Genomic DNA, 20,272 nt, shown 5'->3' on the forward strand with positions numbered 1-20,272 from the left:
GGAGGAGGAGGAGAACCTGTGTGCTCCAGTTGGGCTCAGCACCACCATCTGCAAGCGGAGGAATGTTGGCATGAAGCCCAAGTGTAGCACTGGCGGCTGTTTGAGGAGGATGGGCACCCAGAATGGCCGCCCAGGGGAGGGTGTCCTGTTGACCATCATGGCAGATGGTAAAACCTCCATGTACAGGGGCAGCCTACCACCCAGAAGCATTTGCCAAGCACAAACGAGGGGAACGGTGATCATGGGCTTCCCCCAAAAGCTTCTGCTGTTGGGAACAGGATACAGGGGGCTGGATGGACCTTGACCTGATCTAGAAACCTAGTTCTTACTTTCAAAGAATTTTGGAGTTGGAAGGGACCACAATGTTCATTTTGTGCAGCCCCGTACAATGCAGGAACCAAGAACCCCTGGCAGATGGCCACCCAACCTCTCTTTAAAAACCTCCAACGAAGGAGAGTCCACCCACCTTCTGTGGACATCCATTCCAGAGTCTTGCCATCAGAAAGTTATTTCTAATGTTTAATCATTCACTTCGATGCTACGCAGGAGCTTACAAACTGGCCTTGTTATTCATGCATGACTAATTTATCTTGTTTTAATGAACATTAAAGTAGCCGGCATTCGTCCGTTTCTCTCTTCATGGGAAAGGGGAGGAAGAAAACGAAGCAGAGGGGAAACACAGCATGGAAGGAAGGAAAATCTCTGAAATCAATCTGTAGCTCTTCCATAGGCTTTTATCAGAAACGAGATCCCTTTTATTGGAACAAAATAATACTTATGTGCCTCATTCAAGGGCTGCCTCTTTGCACATTCCTCTTGTTTCCCTCTCTACATTCCCCATTAGGGGTCAGATTCACTGACACAGAATATAGTTACTCCTCTCTGTGTGTCTCAATCTCTTCAACTTTCCACACCACCACTTCTCAAAACAAGACACAGTTCCCCCTCTGCTTAAGACAAATTTTGAACAGGAGGCGCATTTCAAATTTTGAGGAGTACTGTGGGTGCCAGTCACAAAATGGCTGCCATGGTGCTCCCCACCCAACCTCTGGGCAAACTCATGCTTACCATAGGGAAGCCAGCCATATTCTGTTGGTCCTGTGGAGATACAGCTGTTAAAGGCATAAGGACCCTATTTCCGCCCCCCATGACAACTCTAACATATGGACATAAGGAGAGTCAGCTGGTTCAGGCCAAAGAGGGGCATCTAGTCCAGCATCTGTGTCTCGCTGTGGCCAAATGTCCCTCTGAACCTAGGAATCTAGATAGATTGCCTCTGGACCTGGAGGTTTTACAGCAAGGGTCCTGTAGCTGGGTCAGGACACAGCGGGCCCATCTAGTCCAGCATCCTATTCTCACAGGGGCCAACCAGGTGCCTGTGGGAAGCCAGCAAGCAGGACCCGGGTGCAAGAGCCCTCTCCCCTCTTGTGTTTCCCAGCAACTGGTATTCAGAGTTATCCTGCTTAAAGCAAAACCTAGGCTGCCAACCTGTGCTGATGATACTATTCTAATGATTGTTGAATGTTACTTTTTTGATGGAGGTTGCCTATTTTAAAGTTGTTTTATTATCACATTTTTGTATTGCATTAGATTGTTATAAGATGTACATTTTTTCCCCTTCAGCTTGTAAACCGCCTTGAGTATTGTAAGATAGAAAGGCGGTATACAAATTAAAGATGATGATGATGATACTTACTGGAAGTTAGATGCATTAAATACAAAGAGACTTCTGAGTAGACACATATGCTAGTTGTACTGCAAGTTAGCTGTACAGTTAATTCTTTTTCTTTTTTTCTTTTAAAGTAAATTCTTACTGAGTACTTGGTGTTGGGCCCTGCACAACAAGAGACATGCCTCGGCCACTTCCCAAAGCTTGCACGTTTTGGATTTTTAAACATCCACATGCACTTATTCTGTAATAGGATTTGCAGAAAATAATTCCTAGGTGTTACCCGATCTCAGACGAACCCACCTGGTTGTCGGAGCGGGGGCGGGGGGGACCTGCACGGAACGAATGGCAAACTATGGAGCGTCCGAGAACTGCTTGAAAATAAGACAGTGGATTGTAGTCAGCAGTTGCTCAGAGTAGAGGTATTGAAATGAATGGGCCTGAGTCAGTCATGTTTATTAGTTTCCATGGGTCTTCCAACTGCTGGGATAGCTCAGTTGGTAGAGCATGAGGCTCTTTATCTCAGGGTCATGGGTTTGAGCCCCTGTTGGGCAAAAGATTCTTGCATTGCAGGGGGTTAGACTAGATGGCCCTTCGTGGTCCCTTCCAATTCAACAATTCTTCCGCAACCTCTTAGCTGGAGACGTTGGGGACTGAACCATTTGCAAATGACACAAAATATGGCCACCACAACCACTGCTGCAATGGGACTCCCAGACAACAGGCCAAAGGGGAATGTGGCTCTTGGGCCCCCACCTCTATCTATACTCTCCACAAGTCCTGTCAAATAATTCCATAGTACTGTGATTCTTGCATCACAGGGGGTTGGACTAGATTAGGGCTACCAGACGTCCCCAGTTCCCAGGGACAGTCCCCTGATTTGCAAATCTGTCCCTGGACAGATTCCCGTCTCCGGAATGGCCCCAGATGTGCAAATCTGTCCCCGGGAAACGTGGCAGCGGCAGCCTCAGCAGCCCAGAGCCAGCCTGGTAGCGCAGTTGGCTCTGGCTGGCTTCAGGAGCTGCTTGCTGCTCTCTGCCATGGTGCCCACCATTTTTCCTGCGCCACGGCAGCAAGCAGCTCCTGAAGCCAGCCAGAGCCAACTGCGCTACCAGGCTGACCCCTCCTGGGCAATGGCCGCCCGCCCGTGACTCCCAAGCCTCCCCTGATCTGTCAAAACAAAAGGGGAAGGAGATCGGGGAAGGCTCGGGAGTCACAGGTGCGCAGTGCGCCGTTGCCCAGTTTTTTTAAAAAAACTGCGCATTTATGTTTCACAGGGTGCGAAAGAAGGGCTTTGCACCTTTATACAATATGCATGTGTGCTTGGGCCCAGGGTCTTTTGCCTCACCATCCCCACTACTGCCTCCCTGTTGCTACTCAGCTTCAAAAACAAAAAAACAAAGTGTGTCCCCGGATTCATTGGAAAAAGAATCTGGTAACCATAGACTAGATGTACCTTTGGGCCCCTTCCAAATTCTACAGTTCTATGACTCCATGTTGAATGGCCACCTCCTGCTGCAGTCGGAGGTGAAGCTGTGGTGGTAGCAAACTCCAGGATCTTTTATGCAACTGGTGAATGTGTACCCATATGCCCCGCTGTAAACCCGGACAGATGAGTGCAGCGCCTGAAGCTGCAACATGTAAAAGAAAATGATTTTAAAAATAAATAAATTGCATTACAGCCATACATGCAAACACAACACAGGAAGACTGGAGCTTATGTGCAAGCAAAAAGGAGGTGTTTTGCTGCCTCCTGCAGGCAGGGACTGGACACTGCAGCCTGGAACTGAGGGGGGAATCTCTGCCATTTCCCTACCCATCCTAAAACATGTAACACAGCCGGCAGTGATTATTCAGCAATGGTGGGAAACACTCTGTGCACACCCATTGCACTTCACATGTTCCAGAGCTGGTCTGTCATCCCCTCAATTAGCTCAGAAGCAAAATGGGGGCACCCCAAATAAAAAGGGGTTCCTTCATGCACCTCTCCCTTCCCAGCACACACTCTTCTCTAATTCATTGAATATAATTTTCAAGATACGGTGCCCAAAATTCACACAGTGCTCCTCATTATTGTCTTCTGGAAAGAAAGAGGCATGGCGGCTACACTGGTTCTTACTTGGGGCTCCTCTAGAGGACATGTTTATTCCCCATCCATCCTGATATGTTTGCAGAATGGCTGGATGAGAATGAGCAGCAGTCGTTCTGCATCCTGACTGGCGCTTGTGAAATGTTTATATGTCTTCCCGTTAACCATTTGTTCATTTTCTATGCGTTTCTCCATCGCTTTTTTTTCAAAACCGTAGTTTTTATTTTATTTTTCAAGTGGATTTGTTGCACTAGGGCAACAGAGTGCTTTAATAATCCACTTTAACTGTGCAAACCTAAAATTATGGTAGGTGCTTGAATCCCTACTGAAACAACAGTGGCAGTCTGGGGACACCCAGAATCTCAGGTACAGAGCATGGATCTTACTTGGAGATCCATACAAACAGCTTACCAGAAGGTTCTCAGATGCTTCCCTAGGTGTCTGCGAGTCCACACATGTACATCCCATAATTAATCATATAAACCCATGGAACATAGGAAACTGCTGCACACCAAGTCAGGCCAACAGTCCATCTAGCTCAGTGTTGTCTGCACTGACTGGCAGCAGCTCTCCAGGTTTTCGGGCAGGAACTCTTTCCCAGTCTTACCAGGAGATGCCAACAATTGAATTTGGGGGCTTCTGCATGCAGGGCAGATGCTCCACTGACCACCGAGCTCCACCTCTTTTCCAGATATAGCAGTCTAATGAATCATGTGTGGTACCTCTGCGGGTCTTGTTAGCTTGACAAATTGCAGTGTGTGAGAATGTGGGCATGTCGACCTGTTCTCCAGATTAAGATCCATTAGGTCCTTTGCACAAAATTGTATCTCCAGAATGAGGGTGGTGAGTTAAGCAAAAGTAAACTTGAGCGGGATTCCTGCCTTGCCTGTTTCACTGGTCATCTGACGGCCTCCCTGGACATTTCAAAAAATTATGAATGGGGATGAATGATGGTCAGTGATGATGAATGAAAACAAGTTGCAGCTTGGAGACCGTCCAAAGTTCTTGAGCTTTTTTTTGGAAGATAGCCCTATCCAAGCCAGGCCCTCCAGCCACCGTGCCACCCAGTGCGCCCCACCCCTGCCTTCCTATGCTACTGATTGTGCATGAAAGTGCACCATGCGTTTAAACCGCATTTATAGCACATCATCCCACCCTGACAGATGGCCATACAGTAAAGGTAAAGGTACCCCTGCCCGTACGGGCCAGTCTTGACAGACTCTGGGGTTGTGCGCCCATCTCACTCAAGAGGCCAGGGGCCAGCGCTGTCCGGAGACACTTCCGGGTCACGTGGCCAGCGTGACAAAGCTGCATCTGGCGAGCCAGAGCTGCACACGGAAACGCCGTTTACCTTCCCGCCAGTAAGCGGTCCCTATTTATCTACTTGCACCCGGAGGTGCTTTCGAACTGCTAGGTTGGCAGGCGCTGGGACCGAGCAGCGGGAGCGCACCCCGCCGCAGGGATTCGAACCGCCGACCTTTCGATCAGCAAGTCCTAGGCGCTGAGGCTTTAACCCACAGCGCCACCTGCGTCACGATGGCCATACAACCTCTGCTTAAAAACCTCCAATGGAGAGTCCACCACCTTCCAAGGGGGTCCTTTCCACTGTCAAACAGCTCTTATCATCAGACAGTTCTTCCTAACGTTTAGTCAGAATCTCATTTTTTTGATCACTTGAATCCATTGACTCAGGTCTTTCCCTCGGAAGCAGCAGAAAACAAACTTGTTCCATCTTCCATGTGACAACCCTTCAACTATTTGAAGATGGCTATCCTGTCACCTCAGAGTCTTCTCCAGGCTAAACATACCCAACTCCCTCAACTGTTTTTTGTGAGGCTTGCAACTCAAAAAGCAAACAAACATAAACAACCCGCCGAGCAAAATATTTTTCTGCTCAGTTGGCAACTCAGCTCATGCAGGACAAAACATCATTGCATTTTAAATCCATCCTTCCTGCTGTGAACAGCTCAGAGTAACAGGCATAGTTCCCCCTTTATCCTTACAACAGCCCTGTGAGGTAGATTAGGTTGAGACAGAGAGAGAGTGAGGCCCAGAGTCCCTCTGTAAACCTTGTGGAGGAGCAGAGATCTGAACCCCGGACCTAGCAGTCTGACAATCTCGCTAGCCACTCCAACACCTGCTTTTTGGAACCCATAATTTCCCTGTCCTGCTGGAATGCTGCTCTTGGAAAGGGCCGCAACTGTGGCGAAAAAAAGCATTGCGCCATGTGCTTAATAATGCCAGTTAATTTGATTTGAGGCACTGCCTCATTATCACAGACAGCTTGCAGCGTGTCAGGCCAAGATAATTATAGCGTCTCTCCGCTGACGGTGGCAGCTCATTCATTTCCCCATTATCACTGGCTTTCCTTGGGATCAGCACCTCTCCTGGATTCCCTCATCCCCCCCTCCCTAATTAGGTTCCATTCATTCCCAACCAGAGACGCCTGCTCAGACTCATGGGCAAAAACCAGCTCTATTAAATGCATCCTATTCATTGCATCCAAGATGTAAGGCCAATTGCCTTGATAAGATTGGCGGTGTGCTGTGTTAAAAAGCAGGGCGGGAAGCATGTGACATCTCACCAAGTACAGATCCTACCTGCCGCTACGCCAGGGGTGGCTAACCTGTGGCTCTCCAGATGTTGCTGGACTCCACCTCTCATCAGCCCTCACAGCCAGCATGGCCAACACTCAGGGATGATGGAACTTGTAGTCCAAAAACACCTGGGGAGACACATGTTAGCCTGCTTTGCCCTATGAGAAACCCTGCTGAAGGCCTGTGTTTGGAGCTTTCTCAGGACCATGTTTGTCTGCTTGTTCCACCTGCATGGCATCTGATTCAGTAGCAGAGTTTAAAGAGACAATGAGGCAGTGTCAGTGGGGTACAGCTTCTGCACAGAGCAACGCAAGGAATGGGCCTCCCATGAATTTTGGAACTGGGAATTCAGCCGGGTACTAGACTAGACTTGGAGGAACTGGAGACTGAAGGACCAGAAGGAGCATCAGAAAGATGGACCAGATAGAGTGAGACCCAGTTTGTGTCATGTCTGAAGGTTCAGGCAGATAAAAGGAAGTGCTTCTACACACAGCACCCGTCCTGTGGAACGCCCTCCCATCAGACGTCAAGGAAATAAGCAACTATCTGACTTTTAGAAGACAGCTGAAGGCAGCCTTGTATAAGGAAGTTATTAATGGTTGATGTTTTACTGTGCTAATTTGCTGGAAGCCATTCAGAGTGGCTGGGGCAACCCAGTCAGATGGGCAACATATAAATAATGAATTATGCATTATATAAAGTGTTCATCACAGTAGTCACTAAAAAAAACCACTATCTTCCTCAGTTCAGGCATGATCACCCAAAAATAACCACCAAAAAGCCAGACCATTACATTTACCTTTTACTATTCACTCATCCAGAGAAGGGTCAAAGCTCAGTGGCAGAGCATGCAGAAAGTCCCAGCTTCAATATCCAGGTGCGACTGGGAGGAAACCCTGCCTCAAACCCTGGGGAGTGCCACTGTATTCTGCTCTGGTCAGACCTCACTGTGCTGGTCCCGGGGGGAAGGTACTGCTACCGTAGTCAGAGTTCACAAGATGTGAGGCGAGGTCCGAAACAGGGAGCCGGGCGGGGACAGGAACTCATGGATATCAGAAGCATGAAACCGGGCGGGGAAAAAGAACGCAGGAAGGTTGGAAGCAGGAGGCCGGGCAGGGAACAGGAACACCGGAGGGACAGGACTGGATGTTGGCCGAAACAGCTCTTCAATGACGACGTTGCTCCTGCAACCTGGGACCGGGCTGACTGACCTTTATCTTCTCTAAGGCCAGGGGCGGTCCCGGCCCCCAGGAGCCCCGCCTCTCCTGGCCTTAAGGCGAGCACTCCTCCTGGGAGAAACCAGTTCCCTTCGCCTCTCTGCCCTAAGCCTCTGCAGTTCAGGAGAAGCTGAAGGGTTACTGGGCCCCGGGGGAGGCTCACCTGTAGGCACTGAGTCCTCAAGCACCTCTGGGGCCAGAATGGTTTCACCTGGTGCCTGCTCCTGAGGATCTGACACAGGTGCAGGCTCCTCAGAATCTAGGCCTTGCCCCAGTTCAGCCGGCCCTGGAGGCGGGGACTCCTGTGCAGGCTGGGATTCCTCTGGTTCAGCCTCTGAATTGGAATCCCAGGCCATCACACTCACCTGAAGTACTGTGTCCAGTTCTGGGCACCACAGTTCAAGAAGGACACTGACAAACTGGAACGTGTCCAGAGGAGGGCAACCAAAATGGTCAAAGGCCTCAAAACGATGCCTTATGAGGAATGGCTAAGGGAGCGGGGCATGTTTAGCCTGGAGGAGGTTAAGGGGTGATATGATAGCCATGTTCAAATATATAAAAGGATGTCACATAGAGGAGGGAGAAAGGTTGTTTTCTGCTGCTCCAGAGAAGCGGACACGGAGCAATGGATCCAAACTACAAGAAAGAAGATTCCACCTAAACATTAGGAAGAACTTCCTGACAGTAAGAGCTGTTCGACAGTGGAATTTGCTGCCAAGGAGTGTGGTGGAGTCTCCTTCTTTGGAGGTCTTTAAGCAGAGGCTTGACAACCATATGTCAGGAGTGCTCTGATGGTGTTTCCTGCTTGGCAGGGGTTTGGACTTGATGGCCCTTGTGGTCTCGTCCAACTCTATGATTCTATGATTCTATGCTGACAGTCAGTGTAGACAACACTGGCCTAGGTGGCCCAAGGGTCTGACTTGCATGGTGAAAGGCCATAGCTCAGTGAAAGAGCATCTGCTTTGCATGCAGAAGGTCTTCAGCATCTCCAGGTAGGCCTGAGAGTGAACCCTGTCTAAAACCCCTGGATAGCCGCTGCCAGTCAGAGCGGCAATACTGAGCTAGCTCAACCAAAGAACTGACTTGGTATAAGGCAGCTTCCTCGCTATCATCTGCAAGCCTTGAAAAATAGATAACGTCTTTGTCTGGCACCCAAAGGAAGGCAATGTTGGTGCTGGGTGGGCTTCCCAGAAGAGAGCACTCTCTAAGCAAGGGGCTGCCACAGAGAAACAGAGATTGCCTTTCTCTGGCCATCTCTCAGAGGAGGCATTCAGAGCAGGGCCTTGGGTGCCCATCTTAGGATGTCAAGGCAAGAGCTTTCTGCCACTGTTCTTAGTTGTGACAAACCCCAATATTCTGATGCAGCTCAACAGTGCCCCCTAGAGCTTCTCACCTCTTGCACTTAGCCTTCAACAGAAAGCTATCAGGCTGCATTGTTTCTGAATATAAATAACAACAACAACAACAACAATTTATTATTTATACCCCACCCATCTGGCTGGGTTTCCCCAGCCACTCTGGGCGGCTTCTAACAAAACACTAAAATACAATAACCTATTAAACATTAAAAGCTTCCCTAAACAGGGCTGCCTTCAGATGTCTTCTAAAAGTTAGTTATTTTTTTGTTTGACATCTGGTGGGAGGGCATTCCACAGGGCAGGTGCCACTACCGAGAAGGCCCTCTGCCTGGTTACCTGTAACTTGGCTTCTCACAGCAAGGGAACCGCCAGAAGGCCCTCGGTGCTGGACCTCAGTGTCCGGGCAGAACGGTGGAGGTGCTCCTTCAAGTATACTGGACCGAGGCCGTTTAGGGCTTTAAAGGTCAGCACCAACACTTTGAATTGTGCTTGGAAACATACTGGGAGCCAGTGTAGGTCTTTCAAGATTGGTGTTATATGGTCTTGGCAGCTGTTCCCAGTCACCAGTTTAGCTGCCACATTCTGGATTAGTTGTAGTTTTGGCTAAGCCTCTCTGTCCAATGACTCAACAGGTCTGAACTGGCTGGGCCTTTGTATTGTAAGTTCAGAATCTTTAGGGAGGTTGAACTGGACTTTTAGTAGCTTTGTGGCTGGCCACAGGAACCACTGACATCAGAGATGGAGGCGATTTCATGATTGGCTAAACAATTCATCTTAGGATGGATACCCAGCTCTTACTGATCTCACATTCCCCCCAAATATGTAAGGCTTCAGCTTTGGTCTTCCCAGAAACATTGAACTGGAAGTCCAAAGATGCTTTCTCTCAGAACTTCTCTTCTACAAGGAAGTCTGCACATGCTCTGATGACCAAGACTCCACTAAAGCAGGTAACATATAACTAGCTATATTAGACCGACTTTATAACTTTTATTTGCAAACCTCTCTGTGTTGCCTTGCCCTTTCGCCCCAACAACATTCTTCCTATTTTGGAAATTTGGCTTCATTGGTTTTAAAAGACTAGAATTGTTCACCAAAAGCTTTCCCCAGTGCTACGCTTGCCTGGCTAAGTTATGTTTCTGTAAAGACAATTCAAGAGGTTCTGTGAAAGATCTGGTGCTTTGGGCTTAGGGGAAATAAATGCAATAATCTCTGCTTTTGTATATTTTGTATATTTTCCCCTAGAGCTGTTCTGAAGGAAGCGGTCCTGCCTCTCCATAATACAGTGGTACCGCAGGTTACATATGCTTCAGGTAACATACGCTTCAGGTTACAGACTCCACTAACCCAGAAATAGTGCTTGAGGTTAAGAACTTTGCTTCAGGATGAGAACAGAAATTGTGCTCCGGCGGCGCAGCGGCAGCGGGAGGCCCCATTAGCTAAAGTGGTGCTTCAGGTTAAGAAAAGTTTCAGGTTAAGAACAAACCTCCGGAATGAATTAAGTACTTAACCTGAGGTACCACAGTAATAGGGTTAGGCTGAGAGGGACTGAGTGGCCCCAAAGACTGGCTAAGTGGGGATTTGAACTCTGGTCTTCAGACTCAAAGTTGCATCTGACTATAACCACTGCACCACACTTTTCTTCTTCTTCTTCTTCTTCTTAATAATAATAATAATAATAATAATGTATATGCCACCTTTCAGGAAAAAATACCAAGGAGTTTCACAAGCAACTGTAGGCCAACCTCAAAATAAGAGGAATGTAACCCAATGTAAAATTGCAGCCACCCATAATTAAAATATATAATAAACACCTCCATTAAAGCAAAGTCCATTAGAGGAAAAAAAAGGAGTTTACCAGTGAGGAGTGGACCACCTCAACCCCATCACCCCCAGCAACTGATATTACTCAGAGGCATCCTGCCTCCACTATTGGGAGGTTGATAGCCTTGACCTCCATGAATTTGTCTAATCCCTCTTTAAGGTCATCCAAATTGGTGGCCATCCCTGTATCTTGTGGTGGTAAATCCAGGGCTTTTTTCAGGAGCTCAGCTCTGGCACCTCTCATAATGCCATGAGCTCAGGGTAGGGTGATGGAGGAATAGAGAGCCAGCGTGGGGAGAGGGTGGATGGAGGGCTCTGTTGAGAAGGGCTGTGGGTTAGTGGCAGAGCACTTGCTTGGCATGCAGAAAGTCCTCAGCATCTTCAAGTAGGGCCAGGAAACCCCCTGTCCAGGCCTAGAACCCTACAGAGAAGCTGTCAGTCAGTGTAGGCAGCACTGAGTCAGATGGACCAGGGGTAAGTCTGACTTGGTATAATGCAGCTTACAATGTTCCTCACGAATCCAACTTGTAATGAGAGGCAATTATTTTACCCAGGAAGCAAATTCCCATCCTTGATCTTCTCATCCTAAAATCAACTTTAAAGCCGCCTAGCAAAAAAAGCCTTGGACCTATTTATTTGCTATTTGGCAATTTTCTTACCCTGGGCCACCTCTCTTGTGCTTGGAATTTTCATTCCAATTGCCCACAAAGCAAGGAGACAGAGTGGTTCAATTTTTTACTCACACTAAAACTTAAATTGCTGCCATTGTGGGAATGGGCACTGCAGTTATTTTGAAATTTGGCAGGATTGATGCCCTCAGCTGGGGCAACCTTGCCTACAAAAGTAATGAAAATTATAAAACATTCTTAAAAGAAAAACTTTAAAGGTGCCCAGGACAAAAAGCCCCAGGAAAAATTTACTGGCAGAGTGGTAGGTTTGACCCCCTATGCAACAGCTAATAATCCTGCAAATTTCAGCCACTTCTGCCAAAAGGGGATTTATCTATTTTATTTTATTTTTAAAATTGAAGTACTGAAAGAGAGGGAAGCAAAAGAGACCCTGGCAGTTCTGAACTGAATTGGGCAGATTCCGAAGTGCCTTGGACTGAGGCAAGTTGCTTTCCAAAGTGCTAAATTAGGATCCAAACTTAATTGTGTGGTTGGTGCTCACCCAAATGTAATTTGAATGAAGTCTGCTTTCCCACTGCAATGCTCTCTCTTTTCCATCTCCTCCCACTAACCTAAGCATCACCTGGGAGGAACATTTTCATCCAGAAAGAGGAACTCTTTTGCATGCAGAATAAAACGAATAACCCCTCTATAAACACTGACCTGACCCCTTTCTTATTACACAGCTGTAGGAGCCATCCCCTCTTGTGAGGTGGAAGGCTGAGGTTCACCGCTATCGCTAAAATGAGATGCAAATATATGCACCATCTTTGTTCCCAAGGAGGAAGGCAATGTTCTTGAACATAACCGATGAAATTTCTTTTTCCAGTTTTCTCTATTGACAATGAAACAAAAGCGGGGTGTTGGGATGGGGGCAATCATTCACTGCCTCAAATCCTCCTCCTCTGAGCATGGCTACCAACCACACCACATGCTAAGTCAGCCGGACACCCCCGCCCAAGTCCCCTCCCACCATCTCCATGGTAACGACAATGGCATTGCATCCTAATGAAGGGCCAGTCTGCTGACCTGGAGAGAGAGAGAGAGCGGGATGTCCTGCCTCCGTTTAAATTTCGGACTGCTTCGGCTAAAAACTGCAGAAGAGCAAGTGGAGCCATCCCTGAACATCACAAAAGACTGAGTGCCGGGATGCCAGCTTGCTTTTTGGGTACTGGCAAGCTTTGACACTGAAGCGTCTTGGAAAGTGACATCCCACTTTGGGCAGAGGGAAAGGGAAATTATCTCCCCGCCTGCAACCGGAACAATTCGCCACCAGCTTCAGAAGCCGCTACTTGGATGAACAACCACCCTTTGGGTGCAAACCAGGGTTCCTGGTTGGCCACCCTCCAAAATTCTCTCGACAGGCTCAGACTCTCCAAGCACAACAAGGTGCCAAGCACTGGGCGATAGCCCCACTGCTTGCACCAATTCAGACATTGGGGCTGCAGAGAGCATTTCTCAAACCAGCGGGTGAACAGAAAAAGGCATTCCCAGGAAGCCCCCTTCCCCCGCCGCCACCCCCGAGCTGGAGATACAACGGCAGCCCGCAGGCAAAGCACTCGGAACAAGGCACCCTCTGCAGTGGCGCTGGCGCACCAGGCATTGTCAGGCAGCCTCCACGCCGGCTGTGCAGTGTGCATGCTAATGAGTTACTCTGGGAAATGCTGCGCAAATTAATTGCTCAAAGTATCTGTTAACTTACCAAACAGGGCGGTGTAACACGCAGGGAGAGGGAGGGGGGCAGGAGTCTCATGGCGCAGGGAGGGAGCTGGGCAGGCAGGATTTACTATGCCCAGGTGGTCTTTCCAGGGACTCAGAACTGGGGAGGGAATGAACTATTACAACAGCAGGTGAAGGGAGGAAGGACAGAATTCCTGATATTTTTGTATTTAATTTTTTAAAAAAAGCTCACATAGCTCCTTAGGGTCACATGCTGCCTTTAGCACCAGTCTGGGCTGTCATGTGATCAAGGTCACTAGTCACATGGCAACACCCCACCGCCCAAAAAAACCCCAAAATGTGCCTGGATTTTAACGTCTCAGTGAATGAATTCATTGCAGAAGCTTTCATTTAACCTTTGCAATTAAGCAATTGTTCCTGAGGGGGTGGGCAGGCGAGCGGGGGAGGGGGGGTTGCGAGGAAAAAGAAGAAGAAAGCCAGCTAAATGCCAATGAACCTGCCTATGAATATTTAATACCCGCGCCTTCGATTTCTCATAAACCGCAACCTGGACCAGTGCCAACTCCATTTGAATAGCCTCCTTTGTTAATCGCAGATCTGACGCTTCTGCCGTCCGTCTGCAGGGTTGTGGCTCTCTCAAGCTGGAATCTGTCACAAAGGAGACCGGGGGAAGCATAACTCATAACCACCGCCAGGCTTCCCTGTCCTGCATCTTAAGGTGCACGGGCAGCTCGTCCTAATGACTAATTACGAGAGGCAACTCACAGCCATCTCCAACAAGGCTGAACAGCGCTACCACCTCAGTTCCCAATTAAAAAGACTTAAAATCTTAAAGCCGTGCATATTAGAGATGGCTGCGGAGATCCACAGTGCTTGACAGTGTTTCTTAAAGACGAGAACAAATAAATGGTTGGCAGAAACCTGGTTCCACCCCCTGCCTGAGCCCCCAACGCTGATTGAGGCTAAATCCTGATCTATTCCCACTCCCCCCAGAAGATGGAACTGTGCAACTTTAAGAAATAGGGAGCTAGTAGTAGTGCAACATCCCAAACATAAGAAAGAAAGAAAGAAAGAAAGAGAGAAAGAAAGAAAGATCTTGATAATGAAGTGAAGCAAGGGTATTGCTGCTTGGGTGGGCAAGTTGGGATAGGGGAGCTTTTAACTTCAGTTTGCACTTAAAGGCAAACCTACCCAATTTACACTTCCCAAAACAGCATGTCATCCAAAACACAACCACCTTTTGAAATTTGTACTTCTCTGAATTTTGCAATGCAGTTCTCCAGCCCAGTAAGGTACTCATAAATGTGTATACTGGGGTTATGTGTGCATAAATATGCATATACAGTCGTACCTTGCAAGTTGAACAGAATCCATTCCAGAAGTCTGTTTGACTTCCAAAAAATTTTTAAACCAAATCGTGGCTTCTGATTGGCTGCAGGAAGTCCCGTCGGACATTCAGGTTCCAAAAGAACGTTTGCAAACAGGAACAATCACTTTCATGTTTGCAGCGTTTGGGAGCCAAAATGTCCGAGTTTCAGGGTGTTCGGCAATCAAGTTACGACTTTATTAGTGAAGCTAACACACAAAAGCCATTATATCAGGCAGTTTCATAGACTATCATGCATATTAGGAGAAATTCACACTAAAAAGCTGATGAATTTTTAAAATGACATTATTATTTTTTTTAAAAAAACACACACTGATATGCAGAACTGAATTTGAGACTGGAAAATGAGAGAAACCAAATTGGATAGATTTCATCAGCTTCTGCGTTTTCATCTGGACCTACTTGGCAGTCATATGCACTAGCAATTTGCTGGCGGGGAAGGAATTAAGTGCTGAATTGATCAGGATCCAAGCATGTTACTCTTCATCCCAGACTACTATGCAGAATCACAGAACACACATGGCTCTGAAACAGTGGGCTGGTGGGAATGGGAGCCAGAAGCCTGAATTGGGATGGACTTGCGGCATTGGGTCCTGGAATCTTTCCCACATCGGCACCATAGCCTAGGGCCAAATCAAGTCAAGACAGAAGATGAGCAATCTCAGACTGGCAAGACTGAACTGGGTCCAAGAGCAGCTGAGCAGATTGGCTGGAGAACAGCCAGAATAGCCTAAGGGAAGAATCAATAGGAGCTGCATTGCAGGCAGAAACCAGAGGCCCAAAAGCAGCAGAGGGAGGGTTAGCCAGGAGGTGATTCTTGGTGCAAGACCTGCATTCCCAGTCAAGGCACCAAATCCTCTTGGGGTCAGGGACCACAGTGTTGGGTAATTTCCTTGCCACCTAGGGTGGCCACCCAACAGATAAGGGTAACAAATCCTTGTGACAGCCTAGAGTTGACCACCAATGTGGTGTAAAGGTTAGAGCAGGCATCCCCAAACTCAGCCCTCCAGATGTTTTGGAACTACAACTCCCATCATCCCTAGCTAACAGGACCAGTTCTCAGGGATGATGGAAATTGTAGTCCCAAAACAGCTGGCAGGTCAAGTTTGAGGATGCCTGAGTTAGAGTGTTGGACTAGGGCCTGGGAGAGACCAGGGTTCAAATCCCCACTTGGTCATGAAGCTCACTGGACAACCTTGAGCCAGTCACTGCCTCTCAGCGTCACCTACCTCATAGGGTTGTTGTGAAGATTCACCGAAGGGGGAGGAGACCCTTGTGCTCAATGGAGCAAAAAGGATTGATTCCTGCATTGCAGGGGGTTAGACTAGATGGCCCTTTGCATCCCTCTCAACGCTACAATCCTAGGATTCTATGAAATGTAATGGATGTATGAATGAAGGAAGGAATGCAAACACTCAGATTTTCATAGGCCTTGAGCTTTTTGAGAGCCAGTGTGGTGTAGTGGGGAGGAGTGTTGGTCTAGGACAAGGGTCAGCAAACTTACCACGCCTCAGACTGGTGTCTCCAGTGCCGATCACATGGCAGGCCAGGGGGGGGGGGAGCATGCGCGCACACACTATTTCCGGCGCACTTCCGCGTCAAAGGAGCACCGGAAATAGCTTGTGCACATGTGCACGGGCCTCCTCTGATCCAGATGTGCACTGGAAATAATGCTTGCGCATGCACAAATAATGCTTGCACATGCACATAAGCTATTTTCGGTGCTCCTCCAACCCGGAAGTGGGCAGTCGCACAGCCCAGCACCGGTAAGAGTGGGCAGCAGCAGCGGGCGGTGGGGGTCACCGCGGGCCGGATAAATGAGTCCCTCGAGCCTTATTTGGCCCACGGGCCTTAATTTGGGGACCCCTGGTCTAGGACCTGGGAGACCAGGGTTCATATCCCCACTCAGCCATGAAGCTCACTGGGCATCCTTGGGCCAGTCCTTCCCTCTTAGCCTAACCTACCTCACAGGGTTGTTATGGGGATTAAATGAATTTTTTTTTTTTTTTGGGGGGGAGAACTATCTATGCCACCTTGAGCTCTTTGGAAAAAAAGGTGGGATACAAATGCAACCAATACCATTAAGTGAGCCAGAATTGGTGCACAATGGCTGAGGGCAGCCTGTGCCCCCAATTAAGGGGGAGAAAAGGGGTGGGCTTGCTTCCTACCTGCTCTGCCGGCACAAGGAGAGTTAGGCTGACGAATGATGCCGGAGAAGTCTTAGGCTGCACCCCCCACCGGCTCTCTGCAGCACAAAGGGATCCACGGCTGGTGCCAGGCACGGAGGCATTCATGTAGGCCAAGGAGATGCTCCAGATGGCACCTTGGCACATGAAGTGCCTTCCCTCCCTCTTTTCCTGGGAGGCAACTTGCCTGAGCTTTGTCCCTTGCGGAGGATGCTAGTGGCAGGCAGCTTCCTCGGCGCTCCGCTACCTCCTTGAGACTGAGAGAGATGCCATCTGGGCGAGGTGCCACCGGCTCCCCAGAGCCTGGGAAGTGGCACGCGGCATCCACAAGAACAGAGAGGAACCTGGAACTGCAATCAGCCAAGATGAGCTGCTCTGTCTCTCTGGAAATGAGCAGGCCAGACGAAGGGCGGGCGGGCGGCACTGGAAAACTGCCAGGTTGGTTGCTACACAGGGAATGCCCTTGAGTGGTGGAGCACAAGGAAATCCGAAGAAAGTTGAGATTGGCTGCAGGAAAACCAGAGGCCAGAGTGGCAGAGAATCCACTTTACACACAGACAGCCCCAGGTTGGATCCCTGCTGGTGGCATCTGCAGATAGGGCAGGGAGTGTCCCTGCCTGAAAACCTGGACAGCCACCACTCGTCAGTGGACAGTAATGAGCTAGATGGGCCAATGCTGTGTTCCTGTTTAAATCAGACCTTTGTTCAAAACCACTAGGACTAGGATCTCAGCTCAATGATGAACACCTGCTTTGTGTGCAGAAGGTCCCAGGTCAATTCCTTGGCATCTCCAGGTGCGGGTGGGAAAGTCCCCTCTCTGAAACCTTAAGAGAGCTGCTGCCAGTCTGTGTAGACAGTAATGAGCTGGATGTACCAATGGTCTGACTCAAGTGTAAGGGAGCTTCCTCAGGTGGTATTCACAGGAGGCAACATACAACCAACCCTCTCCCATCTGGAGGGTGTCTGGCTGGGCAAGGCTGACTGCTCTGTTCACCCAGGCCGACTCTTTCAGTGTCTGGTGTCCTGACTTCTGTGCTGCTGTTTTTCTGATGTTAGTTCCTTGGCTACAATGGATATTATGGTGTTGTGAGATGGCCCAGGGCAGGACTGAGCTGTAGTCTAAAACATCTGGAGCAGTAATTATTTTTGCATAGAAATCTGGAAATTCAGTGTATTCTGAGTATTTGAAAAGTTTTGTGTGTTTATAGGCCCACTGCAATACAGATGAGCTTATGAGCTGTAAAGTTAACAATTGTTTATGTGTAGCTCTGTCACAGGGACACGGGTGGCGCTGTGGGTAAAACCTCAGCGCCTAGGACTTGCCGATCGCATGGTCGGCGGTTCGAATCCCCGTGGCAGGGTGCGCTCCAGTCGTTCAGTCCCAGCGCCTGCCAACCTAGCAGTTCGAAAGCACCCCCGGGTGCAAGTAGATAAATAGGGACCGCTTACTAGCGCGAAGGTAAATGGTGTTTCCGTGTGCTGCGCTGGCTCACCAGATGCAGCTTGTCACGCTGGCCACGTGACCCGGAAGTGTCTTCGGACAGTGCTGGCCCCCGGCCTCTTAAGTGAGATGGGCGCACAACCCCAGAGTCTGTCAAGACTGGCCCATACGGGCAGGGGTACCTTTACCTTTACTAGCTCTGTCACAGCAGAGATGCTTGCAACCACAGCTATCAAGTGCTATACATTTTCACTGCCTAAGCAGTTTGGGTCCCCCAAAGGAGGCCTATTTCCCATCATTAACTACAGAGGAATAGCCAAGTACTGTACCCTGTGTAATTAGAAAGTTGGGGCAAGGGGAAGAGATGAACCTGTAAATTCACACCTACTAAGCAGCCTCTTCCTTGCCTTACTGTACATGGGGGAGCCTGTCTAAACAAGCCAGCTCCTCTTCAGCCCACCCAACACTCTGTCTGCAGGGAAGTCCAATTCTGGCTTCCAATGGATCTCTTCTTGGCATATTGAGAATATGGTGGCCCTTGAAGTGGTCAGAGGAGGCATTGTTCCATGATTCTAAGGACCGTCAGTTTGAGAGAGATGCAGTTCTCCAGTACTGCGCAAAATAACCAAGTTTTAAAGTCAACATAAATGGTAGTCTATAAATGGCAATTTCCCTCTCCTTAATCAAGGCAGCATGCAGAGCTCAGATCCCTTAATGGGGAAATTAAAAGGCTCAGCTAAATAAAAAACTGTTAACATGCTGAGCATCTCAGATAGGGAGGAACCAAATCCAAAACACTGAACCGGAGAGTTGTTGTTGAAGAGGGTTGTAGTCCTCAGCATAATGGGATGCCACTTTTAAGAAGCCACATTTAAGTGAATATCCTTAAGCAACCAACTTTAAGAGATACCCCAGTATGTTCTGAAGAGTTATTGGTGTTTGGGCTTCTCCAACAGCCTTGGATGAATTGCTCAAGGTGGTGTTGAAATGTTAAGGATGAGTGGAACTCTGAATTTCATATACCCAGGTCCAAACATAACTTGACTGTTAGGACAAAACTGATATGGGAGAAAAAAACATATACCTGCCCCCTTCAAAACATGGGAAATGAAGTTTTATTACTAAACCAGTGAGGGTCTATCTGAAGGACAAGACATGCCAAATCAATTTTATGTTAGCTACTAACTTAGTAGTTCATGGAAATGTGGTAGACAGTATAACTTGGTTGCAAAACAGCATATGATAAATTCTCTCATGATAGTATTTTTGACCAGTGGTTAAAGTACAGGCAGGATGAAGCTACTGTTAGGTGGATCTGCAGCTGGTTGAACAACAGCACCAGAGTACCCATTAATGGCTTACATCCACCTGGAGAGCTGTCTCATCTGGAACGCCACCAGGCTCTGGCCTAGGTCCCGAGCTGGTAAATGTATTTATAAATTTGTGGTGGCAAAGGCATACGGGAGCTCATCAAATCTGCAAATGACACAAAGTTGTGAGGGGAACCACCAAAGACAAAATCAAGGATGAAAATGAACTTGGCAGGTTGGACAAAGCTGTGCTGAAACTGAGATGAAATTCCAGAGATGAAAGGTAGCCTTGTGTTTCGGCACCAAAGTCACAACTATAAGTCGGATGAGGGAGTCCTGACTTGGCAGCGGTACATGTGAAAAGTCTTTCAGAAATGTTAATGAAAGCTGAGGCTGCAGTAACAGGATCACAGTGTACGTATAAAAAAAGGGAAGTGTTTCACCTCCTTTCTGTGATCATTACTGCCTCTAATAGTGGAGGTAGCACACACCCCTTGTAACCATTGATAGCCATATTCTCCTCTGTGAATTATGTCTAGATCACCTGTGGCAGGAGTACTGGAGTCCATCTTTTAACAGCCTTTCACAGAACAGTGTCTACCTATGTCAATTTGCTCCCATAAGAACTAGTGATGGCCACCAACCTCAGTGGCTTTAAAGGTGATCTAGACATATTCACAGAGATGAAGGCTATCAATGGCTGCAAGTCACAAGGGGGCTGTGCTACCTCCACTATTAGAGGCAATAATGGCAGGTGCTAGAAAATGCAATTGGGGAAAGAGGTGCTGCACTCAGGTCTTGCTTGTAGGCTTCCCACAGAGGCAACTGGTTAGCCACTGGGAGAATAGG

Source organism: Podarcis gaigeae (genome assembly GCF_964106915.1).
Source record: "Podarcis gaigeae genome assembly, chromosome: 14".
NCBI classification, from domain to species: Eukaryota; Metazoa; Chordata; class Lepidosauria; order Squamata; family Lacertidae; genus Podarcis; species Podarcis gaigeae.